The sequence below is a fragment of the Mustela putorius genome, unplaced genomic scaffold (genome assembly GCF_011764305.1).
Source record: "Mustela putorius furo isolate JIRA1106 unplaced genomic scaffold, ASM1176430v1.1 tig00000179_pilon_pilon_pilon, whole genome shotgun sequence".
Lineage (NCBI taxonomy): Eukaryota > Metazoa > Chordata > Mammalia > Carnivora > Mustelidae > Mustela > Mustela putorius.
Genome location: NW_025421305.1, coordinates 524,846 through 531,215, shown reverse-complemented (window position 1 = coordinate 531,215; position 6,370 = coordinate 524,846). Strand labels below are relative to the sequence as shown.

Here is a 6,370-nt window from a genome sequence, read left to right as displayed (position 1 = left end):
GGAAGTGGTGATGCAACATGAAGGCTTAAGTGGGTAGGAGAAGAATCAATGAAACAAGATGGGATTGGGAGGGAGACAAACCATAAGTGACTCTTAATCTCACAAAACAAACTGAGGGTTGCTGGGGGGAGGGGGTTTGGGAGAAGGGGGTGGGATTATGGACATTGGGGAGGGTATGTGCTTTGGTGAGTGCTGTGAAGTGTGTAAACCTGGTGATTCACACACCTGTACCCCTGGGGATAAAAATATATGTTTATAAAAAATAAAAAATTGTAGGGCTCGACCACAGTGTCAGACACTTTGGGTGAGGGTACCACACTGAAGGTGTTCATGATGCGGTCAGGATACTCTTCTCGGATCTTGCTGATGAGCAAGGTGCCCATTCCAGGGCCTGTTCCCCCACCCAGTGAGTGGGTCAGCTGGAAGCCCTGTAGGCAGTCACAGCTCTCCGCCTCCTTCCTCACCACATCCAGGACTGAGTCAACCAGCTCAGCACCCTCTGTGTAGTGGCCTTTGGCCCAGTTGTTGCCTGCCCCAGACTGACCAAAAACAAAGTTGTCTGGTCTGAATATCTGCCCAAAAGGACCTGAGCCAACAGAGTCCATGGTCCCGGGTTCTAGATCCACCAAGATAGCACGAGGAACATATTTGCCACCTGTAGCTTCATTGTAGTACACGGAGATGTGATCCAGCTGCAGGTCGCTGTCACCGTGGTAGGTTCCAGTAGGTGGATGCCGTGTTCATCACTGATTACCTCCCAGAACTTGGCACCGATCTGGTTGCCACACTGACCAGCCTGGATGTGCACGATTTCCCTCATTGTTAAAATTTATTTTAATTTTTTTTGCTCGCCTCAAGGTGTGTACGGGGCAAGAAATTATATGGTATATATATATTTTTTTCTATACTGCTAGTCTCAGGCTGGAAGGATGGGACGTGTCCCGGAGGCTGGAGCAGCAAGGTCCGAACGCAGCCGCAGGAAGGTTCTGAGAGAGAGAGAGAAAAGAGAGGGGAGGGCGAAAGAGGGAAGGCGGGCAGGGCCTAAAAAATAAAAAATTAATTAAAAAAAAAAGTAACATTGTTGTGATTTGAAGTATAAGGTTTCCATAGAAGTAGAGTTTGAAGTGAATATTTTTTGGGTGTAGGTTCAACACACCATGCTATTATAAGTGAAAATCACCCACTTATTTTAGAGCTTCTCACTTCATTAAAATATGTCATTATTAAAGTCCCTTGATACACATTCAAATATTAAAGGAAAAAATAATCTGCGGCACACCTGGTTGTATATAATTGTCCTTGATTCTGATAGCAAAATTAGCAGAATTGCTCTTTAGTTAAAAGTGTTCACATTATAGTTACTTATCTTTTGTCTATAAATAGTTTTAAGTAGTTATATGGCACTTTTGTGGTGGCCTACTTAAAAAAATATTTAAAACTTGCATATTTTTTACAGTATGAAATAGAAGAGACTTATCTTGACACTCACCTGTTTTTGTTTTTTTTTTTTCTTCTTATGTCCTGGGATCATTATATACCATGCAAATCTCCTTTCCTGTATAAAGCTATAGCAAGCTCTGGGGCAAATATACTTTTGTTTGTCCAAAGTAAATGTTTAAGTGCATGCTGGGAATAATATAGTTAGGATTCTCATATATTTTTACTTCTCTCTCAAAAAGCAAATTTCACTTCTCATCAAGATAGTACTTCACATTGCAATGGCTGGCCAGTTTTCTCCTCTCTCTTTTACCTCTGAGTTGAATTCATGGTAGTAGTGCGAGGTAGAGGTGGAGCAGGAGCAGGATGGGTAACAGGTAGTAATAGTAACTCTATATACAGTAGGGATGAGGAGCAGGGGGCATCTGGTGTCACCTCTTGATTTGTCCATGGGACCCTAATAGCAGTATTGTCCCATGGTACTCAATTTTTCTTAAATTGAGATATAACTGATGTATAACACTATTTAAGTTTAAAGTATATAATGAAGTGATTTTATATATGACTCTCTTCCTCTTTCCTCCCCCTGCTTGTGATCTCTCTCTCTCTCTCTCTAAAATAAATAAATTAAATTAAAAAAAATTAGTTTTAATGTGAGTAGTTCTTTTTTTTTTAAACATTTATTTATTTACATAATCTCCACACCCAACATGGGGCTTAAACTCACAATCCAGAGATCAAAAATCACATGCTCTTCTGACTGAGCCAGCCAGGCACTTCTTAACTTAAATAGTTCTTATCGAATGATTTCATGCACAGTTCAAGTTAAAATGATCTTGACAACTGAATATAGAGCAATGAACTCCATTAACTGGAAGATAACCAAAACATCAGAGGGACAACTGGTTATTGCCACTATGTCAACTAACATATTTGTTATTGACTGTTCATTTACCAGACTTGGGTTCTAATGATCCATTTGGCCATTAGCTTGATTTATTGCTCACTCAGCTTCTTTTGGCTTGGGTTTTCTCCTCTGTTCAATGATAGTTTTGTATTTTAGTTCAAAAGTTCTTGACAATATCCTCAAGATCTCAGATTATATGGATACTTTTCCTACTTGCATGTTTCCATGAATCCTCTCCCATTAGCTTAGAGAAGTTAGAGACGATTGCTGAGTTAGTGGCCTTAGAATCTTCAATGAATCTTTTTTAAAAGAATTCTGGAGGTTCTTAACCAGTGGGTATATAGACTAGGTATATAGACTAGGACTATTTTAAATAGCCCCACTATATTAAGAGCTATTTATAAATAGCTATCTAGGTAAATGTGAGACATAACCATATTTGGGAAGTAACTGAGTCGTTACAAATCATGTGCCATCTATTTGCCAAACCCATGTGATGTCCCTGCAGCTCTCTTTACTAATAGCGCTGTAAGGAATGCTCTGGAGAGTTATGTGAAATCAGCTCAGCTTATCCTAGGGCCCAGGATAAATTCACATTAGATCACTTTTAAACAGGAAAGTATATTCCCCACCTGACTGAACTAGTTTAAATATCAACCCAGGCTTGAAAACGGAATCAATTATATGACCCTAGCTTTAAGGATGGAGACATAGAATGGTAGCTGGTAATTTAACATCTGAGGAGACTGAATTGGTTAGAGCTGATTTAAAATTGGTAAAGGCAGCAGGGACAGATGGTTTCAGCATCACATTTTATGTGTTTTTAAAAGGAAAAAAATGTCCTATATCTACATGAGACATTTTTATTCTCTCGCAAAATGCAGAGTGACTTCTTACAATATTGATGCATTCTGGAACAGTATAGATGTATTAATCCTGAAGAAATGAAATTAGTTATTTATCTGTGGGACAAATAATGAGCCCAGTAGCCCATTTTTTTTTATTCTTTCCCAAACACCTCATTAATGTCTTTCAAAACAAACTCAGAGGAGGGGAAGGACATTTCATTTTGGTGACAGTTTATTTATTTATTTATTTTTGAGACTTATTTATTTATTTATTTATTTATTTTTAATATGATTTTTTATTTTTTATAAACATATATTTTTATCCCCAGGGGTACAGGTGTGTGAATCACCAGGCTTACACACTTCACAGCACTCACCAAAGCACATACCCTCCCCAATGTCCATAATCCCACCCCCTTCTCCCAAACCCCCTCCCCCCAGCAACCCTCAGTTTGTTTTGTGAGATTAAGAGTCACTTATGGTTTGTCTCCCTCCCAATCCCATCTTGTTTCATTGATCTTTCTTCTACCCACTTAAGCCACCATGTTGCATCACCACTTCCTCATATCAGGGAGATCATATGATAGTTGTCTTTCTCCACCTGACTTATTTCGCTAAGCATGATACGCTCTAGTTCGATCCATGTTGTCGCAAATGGCAAGATTATATTTCTTTTGATGGCTGCATAGTATTCCATTGTGTATATATACCACATCTTCTTGATCCATTCATCTGTTGATGGACATCTAGGTTCTTTCCATAGTTTGGCTATTGTGGACATTGCTGCTATAAACAACGGGTGCATGTGCCCCTTTGGATCACTACGTTTGTATCTTTAGGGTAAATACCCAATAGTGCAATTGCTGGGTCATAGGGCAGTTCTATTTTCAACATTTTGAGGAACCTCCATGCTGTTTTCCAGAGAGGTTGCACCAGCTTGCATTCCCACCAACAGTGTAGGAGGGTTCCCCTTTCTCCGCATCCTCGCCAGCATCTGTCATTTCCTGACTTGTTGACTTTAGCCATTCTGACTGGTGTGAGGTGATATCTCTTTGTGGTTTTGATTTGTATTTCCCTGATGCCGAGCGATTTGGAGCACTTTTTCATGTGTCTGTTGGCCATCTGGATGTCTTCTTTGCAGAAATGTCTGTTCATGTCCTCTGCCCATTTCTTGATTGGATTATTTGTTCTTTGGGTGTTGAGTTTGCTAAGTTCTTTATAGATTCTGGACACTAGTCCTTTATCTGATATGTCGTTTGCAAATATCTTCTCCCATTCTGTCAGTTGTCTTTTGATTTTGTTAACTGTTTCCTTTGCTGTGCAAAAGCTTTTGATCTTGATGAAATCCCAATAGTTCATTTTTGCCCTTGCTTCCCTTGCCTTTGGCGTTGTTCCTAGGAAGATGTTGCTGCGGCTGAGGTCGAAGAGGTTGCTGCCTGTGTTCTCCTCAAGGATTTTGATGAATTCCTTTCGCACATTGAGGTCCTTCATCCATTTTGAGTCTATTTTTGTGTGTGGTGTAAGGAAATGGTCCAATATCATTTTTCTGCATGTGGCTGTCCAATTTTCCCAGCACCATTTATTGAAGAGGCTGTCTTTTTTCCATTGGACATAATTTCCTGCTTGGTTGAAGATTAGTTGACCATAGAGTTGAGGGTCTATTTCTGGGCTCTCTATTCTGTTCCATTGATCTATGTGTCTGTTTTTGTGCCAGTACCATGCTGTCTTGATGATGACAGTTTAAATCAAACTTCACTTCTACAACGGTCAGCTAGAACCAGCAAGCATTTTTGTATATGTGTGAGTATGATGAGTGTCTTCTGAGGGTTTAGTTGGAAATGTATGGATCTCCTGTTAAAGGGTCACTTCTCTCACTGATGGTAACCTGGAAGGGCTGACCTGCTTTAGAGGGTCCTGGCTCTCCCCAAGATTTCCCCAAATACCAAACCTCATTTCCTTGTCTACAATTTATATTCTATTTTTGTCATGTCAACTCATTTCCAAAGAATGAATCCTTATGTTTTTGAGCAGTGTCAAAAATGAAGCTTTTTATTATTTTATAGTTCATGTTAAGAGGATTCATTTGGCAGTGTTCAAATCTTAAGCCAAATTAGTGCAATTTATTTCTATGCACCAATTTCATGGCTTGTTAATTCATTGTTATTATTGCTAAGTTTCACTCTAATTTGCCTTGAAACTGAACAGTAAGTAATATCTGACAAAAACTGCATAGTCCCTCAACGTTCCATAGGATGAAGGTAAAAACATATATACTTAGACAAAATGGAGAAACAATGGGTTTATAAAATAAAGAAGGTTTTTTAATTAGAACAAAATGAAACACTTTTGAAAATGAAAAGGCAATTTAAATTGATTGTCAGTATCGAGCCAGTTGCTTATGGCAGAAAATTGTCTTGTCTTGTGATGACAATTTAAGCAGAGACTGGGAAAAGAATTTTAAACCTGCTTCATTGTAATATTAACTTATCTTTAAAGGAGCCATTTACATTTAAAAAAATTCAACTACTTCAGTTATAGCTATTAGGGACTAAAATGTTCATTAATGTTAATTACAGCTATATATCTTTCTACAATTGATATTTTACTATTATATGTAATTTTGTTGTGGTTGACATTATTTACTTTGCCTCAACTTTTCTGTGAGTAGATAGATATGTTTTCCAAAAGCATCTTATGTTATGAATAGACAAAGAGAAGAAAAAAATAATAAACAAGAAAACACTCTTATTTAAAATGGAATTTTCCAAAAATGAATTTAATTATAAAATAACCTGAAAAGTACTACTGATTAAGAAATATAAAATGTCCAACTTTTTACTAGCACAATTATATTTAAAGTGTATGCTTTAAAAAGCATTTGACATTTCAGTGGTATTCTTAAAAAACTTTTGTAGTAGATACTCCTGTATGGCCCTTATTTTCTTCTGTTTGAATCCAGACTTCCTTTAACATCATTTTCTCTCTCTTCAACTCTTTTATCTCTCTTCATTTAAGTCACCACTGGACCCTTATTTGAAAAGTCTCATATTATGTGGCCTGTCCCAGTATTCAATGATGCCAACCAAGCCTTTGTTCTTAAAAGTTTCTCCTCTCTTAACTTCCATGACATTTTTTCAGTGATTCCATTTCTCTCTTAATGCGCCTCTTTGAATTTCAT

The 6,370-nt window shown here is 37.8% G+C and overlaps 1 pseudogene; it reads right to left on the bottom strand.

The window, feature by feature from the left end:
- Window positions 1-269: 269 nt before the first annotated feature.
- LOC123391118 lies at window positions 270-994 on the bottom strand (annotated as a pseudogene).
- Between the last annotated feature and the right edge of the window lie 5,376 nt (window positions 995-6,370).